The sequence below is a fragment of the Somniosus microcephalus genome, chromosome 2, assembly GCF_052327205.1.
Source record: "Somniosus microcephalus isolate GS21.2 chromosome 2, FLI_Smic_1.0, whole genome shotgun sequence".
NCBI classification, from domain to species: domain Eukaryota; kingdom Metazoa; phylum Chordata; class Chondrichthyes; order Squaliformes; family Somniosidae; genus Somniosus; species Somniosus microcephalus.
The window spans coordinates 292,213,349-292,229,311 of NC_140988.1; the positions used below are offsets into that span (position 1 = coordinate 292,213,349).

At 49.4% G+C, this 15,963-nt stretch overlaps 1 protein-coding gene across 2 annotated transcripts in view; it reads left to right on the forward strand.

The window, feature by feature from the left end:
• The window catches only part of LOC147123455 (GTP-binding protein Rit2-like), a 538,426-nt gene that overhangs the window by 399,356 nt on the left and 123,107 nt on the right, over window positions 1-15,963 (forward strand). The window lies entirely within an intron of this gene.

Here is a 15,963-nt window from a genome sequence, read left to right on the forward strand (position 1 = left end):
TCTGCATTTCCCTTCGAGGATTCGCTCCGGGAGGGCGGTGGAAGAAAGTCGAGGCCAGAAACACGGGCGTCGACCATGAGCAACCGCCCAGTCGTCCGGCAGAGAGTGAACATCGCAGGGGAGGCTGTGGAGAGCCGGGCTTGGTTCCCCAGCCACGACGATCAGCAAGAGACTGACGACAGGCACAGCGCAGCCCATTCCCAGACAGCGGCGGGTGGAGCCGACCGACGGCGGAGACAAAGCCGAGCAGCATTGACGGGGTAAGACAGAGGGTGAAGTGCACAGGGGGCAGCCGGGGGTTGAAAACCGAGCGGCGTCGAGAGAAAAAAAAACGGAGAGAGAGAGGGTAAAGCAACAGCCGGGTTCAGGACCGAGCGGCGGAAACGGAAAAAAAAAAACGCGCAGAGCACGGCCAGGGCTCAAGGGCTGAACAGTGTCCATGGGGAGAAGAAGGGAGAGCGCGGAAGACGCCATTGAGCCGCGGAGAAGAAGGAAGAGCGCGGGAGATGCCATTTTTAGAAGCCGCAGCGGAGAAGAAGGGCGAGCGCGGGAAGGAAGGAAAGCGCGGGAGACACCATTTTGTGCCAGCGGAGAAGAAGGGGAAGTGCGGGAGATGCCATTTTTGACAGTTAAATCACACCCAGGGATGCCGAAGAGTGGCAGTACCTCTACGTTCGACAATGAAGTCGAAGATTGGGCGACATATGTGGAACGTATTGAGGTGTACTGCAGGGCGAATGAAGTACCAGATGCTAGGAAAGCACTGGTTTTGTTAAATTCCATGGGTGCAAAAACTTATGGGTTACTGCGAAACCTAATAACCCCAGAGATGCCAGTGAACAAGAATTTCGAAAGCATAGTAGAAATCCTACAGGACCACTTAAACCCCACACCGCTGCTGATAGCAGAACAATTTAAGTTCCATAAAAGGAACCAACACAAAGACGAAAGCAATGCTGAGTACCTAACGGAATTGCGCAAGCTATCGAAACACTGCCAGTTTTGAGCGGGACTAGCAGATACATTAAGGGACAAGTTTGTGTGTGGGCTGCAAAGTGAAGGAACCCAGAAACGGCTTCTATCAGAAAAGGATCTTACGCTGGACAAGGCTTTCAGTATAGCAGTCTCACACGAAGCAGCCGCAAGGGGCGCTGCAGAGATACAACGGAGACCGCAAGAATATGGCACCAATGAAATGTCCTATGGAACAGGAAAGTGCTATGGCTGCGGCAGAACCACACATGACCAGAAGGATTGTTGGTTCAAGGACCAAGTGTGCAGACAGTGTGGAAAAGCAGAACACATAGCAAGAGTCTGCAAGTCTGGGAAGAAAACCAACAGTAAGAAATCTCCACAGGAGAGGTACAAAAAGGTACACCAGGTGATGGACAGTAGTTCAGATGAACAGAAAAGTGACACAGACTCCGGAAGCAAGGAGCTGGGTTGTCTGAAACTACATAAAGTAACCAAAATGGAGGATCACCAGACTATCTAGGTTACACTCAAGATAGACGGAGTCCAAGTGGAAATGGAATTGGACACAGGATCAGCCCTAACAGTCATAAACCTAACGGACTAAAAGCGGCTATTTTCACCTATACCCTTGAAAGCTACAGAGATTGGCTTGAAGGCGTACACGGGGCAAAAAGTCTACCCCAAAGGAAAAATAAGGGTGAAAGTGATATATAAAGGCCAGGAAATACCTAAAATGGATATATATGTATTGCCAGATGGAGGACCACCACTACTAGGACGTGAATGGATCCGGAAGATACAATTAGATTGGCACTCCATACAGGCACTGAAGGTTGAGGCCAAAAAAGGATGATGACGTCACACCTGGACGACTGTCAAAAATGCTAACTGACGCAAAAGAAGTGTTCCAGGAGGGACTCGGAACACTAAAAGGCATAACAGCAATGATTAAAATAGAGGAAAATGCAAGCCCAAAGTTTCTTAAGGCCAGACCAGTGCCTTATGCGATCAGACCAGCTGTCGAAGCAGGGCTGGAAGGGTTGGAACGTTCAGGAGTACTGTTCAAAGTAGACTGGAGCGAGTGGGCTACACCCATCGTTCCTGTAATGAAGAGGTCGTTGAGTAATACGCCTGGGGAACCAAAGAAGGTCCGCATCTGTGGGGATTTTAAGGTGACATTGAACCCAGTCCTTCACATGGTACAATATCTGCTTCCACGAATTGAGGATATTTTCGCCTCGCTATCTGGAGGTAAACGCTTCACCAAAATTGATCTAGCCCAGGCGTACTTGCAAATGGAGGTAGAAGAAGCTTCGAAACAATACCTTACGATTAATACTCATAAAGATCTCTATCAATACAACCGGCTGGTGTTCGGGGTAGCATCGGCTCCGGCTATTTGGCAAAGGGCAATGGATCAAGTCCTGCAAGGGATTCCAGGGACCCAGTGTTATTTGGACGACATCCTGGTCACGGGCGAAAATGACAGTGATCACCTCGCCAACCTGGAGAAGGTGCTCACCAGATTAAAGGGATATGGGCTACGAGCTAATCACCACAAGTGCGAGTTTTTCCAGAAACAGATCTCGTATTGTGGCCACGTCATCGATGAAGAGGGGTTACATAAGTCCCCTGAAAAGATTGAGGCAGTAGTCAAGGCTCCAGCACCGGAAAATGTGTCACAACTGAGGTTGTTCCTCGGGCTGGTAAACTACTACCACAAGTTCTTACCAAATTTGTCCACGGTATTACACCCACTGAACACCCTACTGCAAACAGGGGTACCATGGAAGTGGAATGGCAAACGTAGATGAGCTTTCCAGGAGTGTAAAGAATTGATCACATCAAAAGAGGTGTTGGCCCATTTCAACCCAGCACTACCAATTTGTTTGGCATGTGATGCATCACCCTATGGTATTGGAGCGGTGCTGTCACACAAATTCCCAGACGGGTTGGAGAGGCCAGTAGCCTTTGCGTCTCGGTCAATAACCTCAGCCGAGCGCAACTACGCCCAGATTGACAGGGAGGCCCTCAGCCTAGTATGGGGAGTAAAAAAATTCAACCACTATCTGCATGGGCAGAAGTTCACCTTGCTGACTGACCACCAACCACTTGTCTCCATCTTTAATCCTAAGAAGGGCGTTCCAGTGATGACTGCACAAAGGTTACAAAGATGGTCCCTGTTTCTAGGAGCGAATCAATTTGAAATAGAATATAAAGGCACGAAACAGCATGGAAACGCTGATGGGCTATCGCGCCTGCCACTGCCTACTGTGAAGGAAGCACCAGCAGTGGACCCTATCGAGATATTTTATTCGGCAATAATTGAACGATTGCCAGTAACGAACGCGGATATAGAGGAGACCCGCAATGATCCAACGCTGTCTCGGGTATATGATTTGACGGTGAGGGGATGGCCAACACATGGCGACTCACTGTTGCCAGCATTCTCATCCAGAAGAGAACAGCTGTCAGTATGCCAGGGGACAGTGATGTGTGGATCCAGAATGGTGATTCCACCGAAGTTAAGGGAGAGAGTGCTAAATGAGCTACATGAAGGTCATCTGGGGGGAGTGAAAATGAAAAGCCTTGCTAGGGCTTATGTGTGGTGGCTGGGAATCGATCAACAAATCGAAGACCTAACCAAGAGCTGCTCAGGATGCCAGAAGGTCCAAAATGCACTACCACATGCCCCTCTACACCCATGGGAGTGGCCCTCCTCTCCATGGCAACGGGTGCATATTGATTTCGCTGGTCCATTCATGGACTCAATATTCTTAATAGCAGTGGATGCTCATTCGAAGTGGCCTGAGGTGATAAAAATGTCCTCATCCACTACAGAAAAAACGATTGCAGTCCTACGGACCATATTTGCCAGAAACGGCTTGCCAGAGCAGATTTGCTCTGATAATGGACCACAGTTTGTGTCCAAAGAGTTTCGAAAATTTATGAGAAGGAATGGGGTAAGGGATTACACATCCGCCCCGTATCATCCAGCCACAAATGGATTGGCTGAGAGGTTCATACAAACCTTTAAGAAGGCGATAAAGGCCATGTGCGACGATGAAATTCCACTACAGCATAAGGTGAGCAATTCCTTATTAGCCTACCGAAACGCGACACATGCAGTTACCAACCAGACCCCGGCCATGATGTTCTTTAACCGAAGGTTGAGATCTCGTCTGGACTTGCTCAGACCAAATGTGCGAAGAAATGTTGAGGATAAACAATTCCAGCACATCAATGAGAAGCCGACAAGGAGCTTCAATGTAGGACAACCAGTCTTGGCCCGTGACTACCGAACAGAGCAACCCAGAATGATATGCACAAGGCAGGGGTCATTAATGTACACAGTGACCACACCTGTATATAAGCCTTGCGCATGCCTCTGTACCCCCAGTCTTGAGACTACCCTCCTCCAGTAAATACCTGTTGATTGTTAAGTTACAGCATCCGTGTGGTTATTGAAAAACATCATACTCTCAGAATCACGGATCTAACAGACGGGACTGAGCTGTTTCCATCCCATCAAAACTGCCAGAAAACCAGCGCTAATGTTAAAACGTGCTCCGTATCTAGCAACAAACCCACAGCTTCTAAACAGTCGGCCGTAGCTTGCAAGCGTCTCCGTAGCTAAGCAACAGCTTTAGCTAGACCTTGCAGAGCCTGGCTGGTGAAAAAAAGCAACAAAAAGAAAAAAAACTTACTGAACCGACTCCTGAATTTTGCCGGTGGATCGAGCATTCCGGACAGTTAACCTCCGGATAAACCAAAGTTTCCTGTATGTTGGCCTTCGTAGCAAGAGGCTTTGAGTACAGGAACAAGGATGTCTTGCTGCAGTTGTACAGAGCCTTGGTGAGACCACATCTTGAGTATTGTGTGCAGTTTTGGTCGCCTTATCTGGCTAAAGGGATCAAGGGGTATGGGGAGAAAGCAGGGACCAGGTACTGAATTTGGATGATCAGCCTTGATCACATTGAATGGCAGAGCAGGCTCGAGGGGCCGACTGGCCTACTCCTGCTCCTATCTTCTATGTTTCTATGTTTATGTTTCCCTTTCACCTTAAGAAATATATCCAACTCCTTCTTGAATATATTTAATGAATTGGCCTCAACTGCCTTCTGTGGTAGAGAATTCCACAGGGTCACCACTCTCTGGGTGAAGAAATTCCTCCTTATCTCCGTCCTAAATGGCTTATCCCTTATCCTTAGACTGTGACCCCTGGTTCTGGACTCCCCCGCCATCTGGAACATCCTTCCTGCATCTAGTCTGTCTGTCCTGTTAGAATTTTATAAGTTTCAATGAGATCCCCTCTCATTCTTCTAAACTCGAGCGAATATAAGCCTAATTAACCCAATCTCTCTTCATACGTCATTCCTGCCATCCCAGGTATCAGCCTGGTGAATCTTTGCTGCACTCCCTCCGTGGGAATACAAGCCAAGTTTACGAAACCTGTCCTCATAATTTAACCCTTGAAGCCCCTGTATAATTCTGGTGAATTTGTGCTGTACCCCCTCCAAGGCCAATATATCTTTCTTGAAGTTCGATGCCCAAAGCTGAATGCAGTACTCCACATGAGGTCTGACCAAGGCTCTGTACAACTGAAACATCACTTCTTTCCCCTTTGTATTCCTAGCCTTTTGAGATAAAAGCCAGCATTCCATTACACTTGCTGATTATGTTTTGTTTGCTGTGCACTGGCTTTTAGTGATCTGTGTACACGGACACCCAAATCCCTTTGCTCCTCCGAAGTTCCTATTCTGGTTTGGCATTCTCAGATCTAAAGTGGATGACCTCACATTTGCCAACATTGAACTCCTTTTGTCATAGTTTTGCCCACTGACTTAATTATGGTCAATATTTGCAAGATTGTTTATGGTTTATTATTCATCACTAAATCCATTATGGCCTGTTAACTTGTTGGTTCAAAGTCATATTGTTCTCGAAAACTGTCTTGAATACATTTCAGAAATTCATTGGCCCAGAAATTCGGGTCGGGGGCTTCCCGCGGGTGCAAACCCCCGACCTGCACTTACCTTGCACGCCGGCCGTTGAGCTGTGGGCCCCCGTGGAATTCCGATCCTGGGCCTCCTCCAACTGCCAGTGCGCAGTGCTTGCATATCCCAGGGGCGCAGTTAGTCCAATGCGTCCCCTGGGATGACGTGGGCCATGGAGAGCCAATCGGAGTAGGGAATGTTCCATTCATAAGTCTGACAGGAAGTGCTGGCAAACTTAGAAATACTACAGGCCCCAAAACATCACTAAATCTTCAAATAATTTTTTTAAAAATCACATTTTTTTAATAAACTATGAATTACATGAAATAACTATTTTAAACAATAACTTAAATTTTTGAAAAAAATAATTTTATTTTCTAACGGGGCTAAAAATAAACTTAACTTTCTTTTAAGTATTTAAAAATAATAAACCTGTGGAAAAAATGTTTCAATTTTAATTAATTCACCACTTACCTTGTAAAAAGCAGTCCTTACGCCTGCTTTTTACATGTCTAACTTCTGGAGACTTACCCTCCCAGGAAAACCTGCAAAAAAAAAACAAAGTTCGATGCGCATGCGCAGCCTCTCCCATGCACGCGTTCGACCTCTGAACCCCTGCTTTCAGGGGAACGGAAGTGCCGGTTTCCCGCGCATGCGCAGTGCATGCAGGAAACCGGCACTTCCATTGGGCCTACGGGTGAGTACCTCGTGCGTACTCACCCGTGGAGACCCGAATTTCTGGTCCATTGCCTTTACTACTTTAGCTGTTCTGCTTCTCCCAGTCTCTGTGAACATTAATATCTCCCATTATAACCTCATTGCTTTTGCTACATGCTTCCCTGATCTCTGTATTTATACATCTCCCACTACATCATCAAGAAAACAGCAAAAAGGGGTACAATAAGGTTATTAAATGAATTTCCCCATAACCCTGTGGATAAATCACTATCTGATGTCGGAATGGGCTGTATGGATCAGGAAGATTTCAAGTTAGCCTTAGTGCATTTGCATTAGATAGGGAAAAAGCTAGCACGCTCCGGATCACTACACCAGGACCCCTTCTTGGAGTTGCATAGGTGTGTACATTGGATCAGGATGATTAAGCTTGGCTGTAATAGCCCCATGATCAAATAGCTTGCCAACACTCACTTCTAGCTCAAATATAGGTTACCTAGTGAGTTATCCCAGCTGGATACCAGAATGGGCTGCTAAGGCTGTATGCCAGCATGGAGGGAGGGTGCGGAAATTTGCCTATATAAATAAATATAGGTAAATGAAATGGTGAGTAGTTATTTTTTGAATAAAATTCCCAAGTTTCTTCATATATACAGACTAGATAACAATTTTATGTCAACTTAAGCATCATACAGAAGGAATTAAATACAGTTGGAAGTATTTTAGGCAAAACAATGACAATAGAGATCTTCACATGCAAATATTGTTGTTGATATTTTTGCAATTTTGAGTAAAAAGGAAGTACTTGTGTTACATGAAATGAAAACCTTAACAATAATAGAAACCAGCCATCCATTAAATTCTACTTATGCAGTTGTGGGTTCAAGTCCCACTCCAGAGGCTTGAGCACATAAGCTAGGCTGACACTCCAGTGCAGTACTGAGGGAGTGCTGCACTGTCAGAGGTGCCGCCCTTCGGATGCGACGTTAAAGCGAGGCCACATCTGCCCTCTCAGGTGGGCGTAAATGGTCCCATGGGACTATTTCAAAGAAGAGCAGGGGAGCTCTCCCTGGTGTCCTGGCAAATATTTATTCCTCAATCAACATCACTAAAGCAGATTATTTGGTCATTATCACATTGCTGTTTGTGGGAGCTTGCTGTGTGCATATTGGCTGCCGTGTTTCCTACATTACAACAGTTACTACACTTCAAAAGTACATCATTGGCTGAAAGGTACATTGGGACATCCCAAGGTCCTGAAAGGTGCTATATAAATGCAAATCTCTCTTTCTTTTCTGTTCTTTTCTTTTTCTTGTGTTGATAATGCTCTTATGGTGGCAATAGGCAGGAAATTCCAGGATCTAGCCCAGTGACGATGAAGGAACGGTTATAAATGTTTAAATCTGAATGGTGTGTGATCTGGAAGGGAACATTGAGCTCGATTTTAATGGAGGAGACGGGATGGAGTCGGGTTGCCTGGTGGGCAGGTTTTGGACCCGCTGCTAGTTTCAGACGCTCCTGATATCCCATTTTGATTTAATTGGACCAATTAGTCCCGTCATGCACGCTGCCTGCTGCAATGACTGGGAGCGGGTCTGTTGGTCTGCACTGATGAGGTCATTTGCTGCACTTGTTTTTAAGGGCTCCATGTAGCCTCAGCCTCTCATTTCTCGTTATTGCTGCAGCTTGAATGGGCCAAGGTGACCATGAGTGCTGCAAAATCCAAAGCTGCTCCCCGATTCACTGAGGACTAGCTGCAAGCTCTTGTGCAGGGGGTAAAGAGGGCGCAGGGAGATTCTGTTCCCCCCTGATGGCCGCAGGAAGCCTCCTCAGCAGACAAATGCAGTCTGGCTGGAGATTGCTGAGGAGGTAAGCCCAGAGTCGCTATGTACACGCACCTGGCTGCAGTGCCGAAAATGCTTCAATGATCTTCTGCAAACATCAGAAGTGAGTATCACATCACACTTACCTTCAATCTGCTTCCCTTCTCTTCTCATGCACACCTCGGTGGGTCCTTCGCATCATAGAGTAGTGTTGTCACCTGGTGTATCACAGCTCACAAGTGAGCATCAGCAGATGGTGGAGACAGCGACAGCAGTGGAGAGTCCTTGTCGGAGGCTGCAGGACTCTCCTAGCTCTGCTCAGCTGCATGTGGGCAGGATTTTCATTGGGCCATGGAGGCGGGATTGGAGGCATGTGGGGGGTTAAAATCTCGAAATCAGGGGGCACGAACCCATCCCACCCCCAACCAGCCTCCATGCCAGTTTCAAAGGAGGCGGATACCCGACCTGTGCTGGGACCCGCCTCCCCGAAGCGGGAAAGGGATTAGTGCCAATTAACTGCCTGTTAACAGGTAGTTAACAGGCAGTTTTTAGCCTAATCCCTATTTTTATTGCTGAAGTGTGGGATTCCTGACGGCTCCAAACCACGGCAAGTTAGCGAGGTGGACCGTCGGGCTGAAGGGCTTGGAGGGTTCGAGATGTCCGGTGTTCAGGTGAGTGATGGGTGCATGAGTTCAGAGGTAAGTGTGTTTGGTGTGTGTAAAGTGTTTAAAGAAGTTTTACTTACATTTACTTACCTTTACAGCCTTCTTTCCTTCAGGTCTCGGGAGTCACTCATCTCACCAGCACAGAAAGCAGAATGGCCGTGAGCTGTCAAAATCTGCAGCATTCAGCTTTCTGTTCTGGAGAGATCTCTAAATCAGCCTGAGAGGAAGGAATTAACTTGGAGTACAGATTGTCAGTGTTTGACAGCTTCAAACAGCTGTCAAACGCTGATATTTCATCTGTCAAAAGCTTTTGACAGATGAAATGTCAATCTGTGACATCACCTGTTGCCGGGTGGCCCTTAATTGACCTGCTGAGCCCGCTGGGCGGGCTCAACAAGGTCAATCAAGTGACAATCGCGTGGGTTGGCCACAACTCGATGGAGGCGGGACTACAACCCCAAAAGTTGTAGTCCCACCTCGTACACGCCTCCTCAATCAAAATCCAGCCTTATGCCTCTGGGTCCATCCAGAAAGAGAGTGGTGCTGGAACTCCAGGAACAAGTGCAGGAGTCTCTGACAGGTTTTGTATCCAGGCTAACTGCGAGTGTGCAGAGAATGGAGGAGTCCATCTCTAACATGAGCACTGCCTTTGTGGAGGCAATGGCACATGAACGTTCTGCCATGGAGAGGGTGGCAACCGCCATGGAGGACATAAGTCGCCAGACACACGAAAACATGGTGACTCTTCAAAATAGATTGTCTGCAACGGAGGAGAGATGGGCATCTATTGAGGAGAGACACCAGAGGTACATGGACGTCCCTGTTATGAGGACTGTCAGTACAGAGACGGGTCCTGATGGCCCCACTAATTTGCAGCAAGGTGCTCTCCAGCTACTTGCTAGCACTGAAGTGCGGCTGACCCATGAGAGGGATGTTGGTGGCAGGCAACAAGGGAGTGGGAGTTCCTCTCCAAGCGCTCATACCGTGAGCGCACAAGAACATTCTTGATCACTGGACAGTGTGCACATAGGACTCTTGTACCTCAACCTTAATTTATCTTCTATATATATAAAAGGATATGTCTCTCTGTCTGTCTCTCTGTCCGGCTATACAATCAAAAGTTATAGAGCGTACTTACACATATGTTATATCAAAAGAAAGCTCATCATTAGGGGACTCTTGTAGGCATATTTACTTTTTGCTTGGACAAATATTGTGCCGACGGTGTCCAAAAAACGTTCAAAATTCCGCTCATTATCCGCTCATTTGCATCGAGTGGGGGCGGGTTCATTGTGTGTGCGGGCGGGCCATCCTACAGTCGCGTGACAGGACCATTGACCAATCCTACACTTCAGTGACCTGACGGTTGACCAATTGGTGCGTGTGTGGACGGGCCTTATCATTCTGAACCGAGGTGAGTGTCAGCCATCTTGATTCGAAAGTTTATTTTTTTTTCCCACTTTCTGTACGTGTGCAGGGGATTTTATCCACCACAAATTTGGTACTTAGCAGCCCAACTAACTCATTATATAATTTGTGTGTAATAAATGAGTCCATTATCTGTTTCATTTCTCCAGGTCTGCTGTCTGCAGGCCTCAGGCCTTCAAGCCTGGGCCTGTCCTTCCCAACCACGCCCGAGCTACGCACCGGCTGTCCCGCTGAGCCCGATTCCGAACCAGCGGCCAGCCATCTTGGTGAAAGCTGGCCACAGGGCCCACAGAGCGCGGGGCAGAGGGAAGCGAGCAGGTTACCGGGGGGCGGGGCTCGAGGGGGGTGGAGCTCGGGAGGGAAGGGGGAGGGGGTACCGGGAAGGGGGAGCGGAGAGGGTTAACCCAGCAACCGGACTCGGCCAGCCGCAATCGGCCTTCTCAACCCGCCCAGGCCCGGTCCCAGTCCCGGAGATCTGGAGGGCGGAGAGGGGAGGAGGGTTACCCCGGCAACCGGGCCTGGCCAGCCACAATCAGCCGTCTCAAGCCGCCTCACGCCCGGCCTCGGGAGGGGTGGGGGGCGGGGGGCGGGGCTCGGGAGGAGGAGGAGGGGTACCCCGGCAACCCGGCCAGGCCACCCGCAATCGGCCGTCTCAACCCGCTCAGGCCCAGGCCCGGTCCCGGCCCCGGAGATCGGGAGGGCGGAGAGGGGAGCAGGGTTACCCCGGCAACCAGGCCTGGCCAGCCGCAATCGGCCGTCTCAAGCCGCCTCAGGCCCGGCCTCGGGAGGGGGGCGGGGCTCGGGAGCCACCCGCAATCGGCCGTCTCAAGTCGCCTCAGGCCCGGCCTCGGGAGGGGGGGCGGGGCTCTGGGAGCTGTGGGGTGGTAGGGCTCGGGGAGCTGGGGGGGCGGGGCTTGCGAGGGGCGGGGGGCGGGGCTCGGGAGGGGCGGGCCACGGGAGGGGGAGGAGGGTTACCCCGGCAACCCGGCCTCTCCCCCTCTCTCCCCCCTCCCCCCTCTCCACTTCCTCCCCCTCCCTCCCCCCTCCCTCCCCCCCTCACCCCCTCCCTCCTCCCTCACCCCCTCCCTCCTCCCCCCCGCTCCCCCCCTTCCCTTCCCTCCCCCCCCTTCCCTCACCCCCTCCCCTCCTCCCTCCCTCCCCTCCCCCCTTACCCCCTCCCTCCCCCTTCCCTCCCCCTCCCCCTCCCCCTCCCTCCCTCCGCTCCCTCCCCCCTCCCCCCTTCTCCCTTCCGCCCCCCTCCCCCCTTCTCCCTTCCGCCCCCCTTCTCCACCTTCCGCCCCCCCTTCTCCCCCTTCCTCCCCTCCCTCTTCCCCGCAGTCGCTCTCCCTCTTACCCCCAGTCGCTCTCTCTCTTCCCCCCCAGTCGCTCTCTCTCTTCCCCCCAGTCGCTCTCTCTCTTCCCCTCAGTCGCTCTCTCTCTTCCCCCCCAGTCGCTCTCTCTCTTCCCCCGAGTCGCTCTCTTCCACCCAGTCGCTCTCTCTCTTCCCCCGAGTCACTCTCTCTCTTTCCCCCCAGTCGCTCTCTCTCTTCCCCCCCAGTCACTCTCTCTCTTCCCCCCAGTCACTCTCTCTCTTCCCCCCAGTTGCTCTCTCTCTCTCTTCCAACAACAACATGCCCTCAAAAAAGCCTCGGCACTGCCGGGCACTTCAGCTAGTAACTTATATAACTTATAACTCATTTGTACATTGCACACTGCATTTTAACTTATACTTATTTATATACAAATATATATATTATACTTATACTACCATATACTTATCATATTATATTACTATTACTTCCAGTGGTAATCGAGGCTTTTTGCACTATTCATCATATCCTGTAACTTGAACTGTCATTGCTATACTTATTTGCTTATTTGCTTATTGTTTCTATATTTATACTTTTTACTTTTGCTTTTTATATTTATACTTATATTGTGGGAGTGAGTGGGGAGTAAGCATTCCATTGTACCAGTTACATATGGCAATAAAATAATCTTGAATCTTGAATCTTGAATCTTGAATACGACCATGCCACTGCGGAGCCCTCGGTCAGAGCCCCACATTCCAGACCGAACTGAGATGGCCGTCTCAGCCCCTACACAGCCACAGGAAGAGTAGACTTTGGAGGAGTTCTCCAAGGCTTCCAAACCCAGAGGACACCCGCCAAAGGCATCTAAGCAGACGCAGCATCAAAGTGAGCAAGGTGCCTCTACATCTGCTGAAGCCACAGGGGAAGTACGCGTAAGAGGAAGTTAACACAAAAATAGTCACAAGGGTAGTCACATGGATTTTTTATTGCGCTGTAAATTATCGAGTGTCCTCCTTTTGTGATGGCATTAAACAAAAGTGATGGGAAAGAGTTGAAGTTCTGGTCTATGTGTTCTGGGAATTGGAAGTTGCACAGTGAGGGCTCAGGGCTAATTCCATTTATAATGATGGTGGTGACAGTGATTGGAAAGCACCGTTTATTGGACAGATGATGTATGGTGTGTTAAGAATCTCGACTTTATATTCATCTCCATCTGCCAGCCACCTGTGTTTGAAACGTAAGCTCACACGAATCTGGCATGGATGAGTGCAGATGATGGCCAGCAATGTGGGCACGTGCTGCTGCATTGGCCACATCCAGACCCGCAAGGCATGGCTCCTGGTCCTCCTCCTGGTCCTCCTCCTGGTCCTCCTCCTCTTCTTCCGAGGAGTGTGCGCGCAGAGCTACCTGGTCGTCCGGCAGCACTAAGCCACGCTGCTGTGCGATGTTGTGCAGGGCACAGCAGACCACAATGATTCTGGACACCCTGGCTGGTGCATACTGCAGGGCTCCACCAGATCTGTCCAGGCATCAGAATCACATTTTGAGTAAGCCGATAGTTTGCTCTATGATGCTTCTGGTGGAAACTTGGCTCACATTGCACCGCTCCTCAGCCTCATTTGATGGCCTCCTCATCGGTGTCATGAGCCACTTTTTCAGGGGATAGCCCCTGTCGCCAAGTAGCCATCTGGAAAGTTGGATTGGCGGATGGAAGATCTGAGGCACTGTAGACTGACGCAGGATGGAGTCATGGCAACTGCCAGGGTACTTTGCGCAACCATGCATTATGATCTCCCTGTGGTTACACACCAGCTGGACGTTCAGGGAGTGAAATCCCTTGCGGTTGACAAATACAGCTGGATTGTGATAGGGGGCCCTAATGGCTACATGTGTGCAGTCTATGACGCCCTGCACCATTGGAAAGCCTGTCATATTTGCAAAGCCAACCGCACACGCGGTCACACTTGGGCCATCCGTGGAGAAGTGGATGTAATTGTGCGACTTTGCAAAGAGGGCATCGGTGACCTGCGTGACGCAAGTGTGTGCGGCCGAGTGGGAGATGCCGCTGATGTCTGTAGCTGATCCCTGGAAGGAGTCCGAAGCAAAGAAGTTTATTGTGGTGGTGACTTTGACAGCCACTGGTAAGGAGTGTCCACCCGCTCCTCTGGGCTCCAGGTGTTGGTGCAGCATTGCGCAGATGTCAGCGACTACGTCTCTCAAAAGTCTCAGCCTCCTTTGGCACTGCTGCTCAATCATGTTGAGGAAGCTGATCCTCTGCCTGTAAACTCTGTGTTGGGGGTATCTCCTGTGGTAAGGTGCAGCCCTGCGCTGAAGCCCTCTGCAGGTGGTTGAGGAGGAGGTTGGCGCTCCTGGTGCTGGTGCTGCTTTTGTGGCTGGTTGTGCTGCTGCCACGGCTGCTCTTCCTCAGAATCTCATGACCAGGATGAGAGGGTGTAAATGGTTCCCATACCGTTGCTATAGATTTCAGTTGAGGAAAGAAGCTTGCAAGCACACAGTCAAAGTGGCCTGAAATTATCCCAAACAGGTGACACTGCAAATGGCTCTCAGCTTGAACACTCACAAGTTCAGTAGAGTTGCAAAATCTTTGCCAAAACATCAAACAACACAGCTGTGGCATTTGAATGTCAGCCATGCTGCAGGAGCATTTTTAAGCTGCTGCAGCAACTGACAACAGTTCATGACCTCAAGAAACCCGACTCATTGCAGCTGGCGTGTTTCTCGGAAGACGGGAAACTCAGAAAAAATGCACCAAAATTAGAAACCCCTATTAAAATAGGATTAGAAAGGCAGTTAACAAGATGTTAACTGCCTTAAGTGCCTTCCCCGCCATTTGGTGTCAGGTCAGTTCGGGAGCAGCTGACCCGACACTTGCGAAAATAGCATGGAGGTGGGTTGGAGGCGGGTTCGCATCCCGCCGGCAGTTTTTCCGATTTTCGCTGCCACCCCACCTCCAAACCCGCCCTCTCAGCTGAATTAAAATTGCGACCTTAGTGTCTCTACTGTGTTTGCTGTGAAATATAGCAATTTCTTGGCACAGACTTATCTTGCATTTATACAGCACCTTTCATATTCTGAGGATGTCCCAAAGCACTTCACAGCCAATGAGCTACATTTGAAGTGCAGTGACTGTTGCTGTGTAGGCAAACGCAGCAGCTAATTTGCACACAGCAATGATGAAAAAGGACTGCTGAGCACTTGGTTTGAGTATAAAACAAGGCTTTAATCAACTGTTTCACAACCATGAGATTCTAGTTACATCACTAGCTCCTGGTTACAAAAACGTCCTGAGCAAGCTGGGCCCACGCCCGAGCATTTGTACTCCTTGGACGGCGCCACCAGCTGGCCACCCAGTGTTACTTCATGAGTCATTTCTTCATGAATGATAAGATTCATGACAGCAAGGTCCCACAAACAGTAAATCAAATAAATGATAAATGAGCAATTAATCTGTTTAAGTAGTTTGGGGAAATGTTGACCATGACAACAGAAGAACCTATTGCTTTTCTTCAAGTAGTGCCATGGGATCTTTTACATTCACCTGAACAGGCAGATGGGACCACAGTTTAACATCTCATCTGAAAAATAGCACCTCTGACAATGTAGCAGTCCCTCAGTACTGCACTGAAGTGTCTGCTTGGATTATGTGCTCAAGTTGTGGAGTGGGATTTGAACCCACAACCTTCTGAGTTGAGGTGAGGGTGCTACCAACTGAGTCAAACTGACAGAAAACAATACATCATGGCCCAGAAATTCGGGATTCCACGGGTGAGTACGCATGGGGTACTCACCCATAAGCCCAATGGAAGTGCCGGTTTTGTGCATGCACTGCGCAAGCACGGGAAACCGGCACTTCCGTTCCCCTGAAAGAAGGGGTTCAGAAGTTGCACACGTGCGCAGGAGAGGCTGCGCGTGCGCATCGAACTTACGTTTTTTTTGCAGGTTTTCCCGGGAGGGTAAGTCTCCAGAAGTTAGACAGTCACAAGGCCTGCTTTTTACAAGGTAAGTGGTGAATTAATTAAAATTAAAACTTTTTTTCCACAGGTTTATTATTTTTAAATACTTTAAA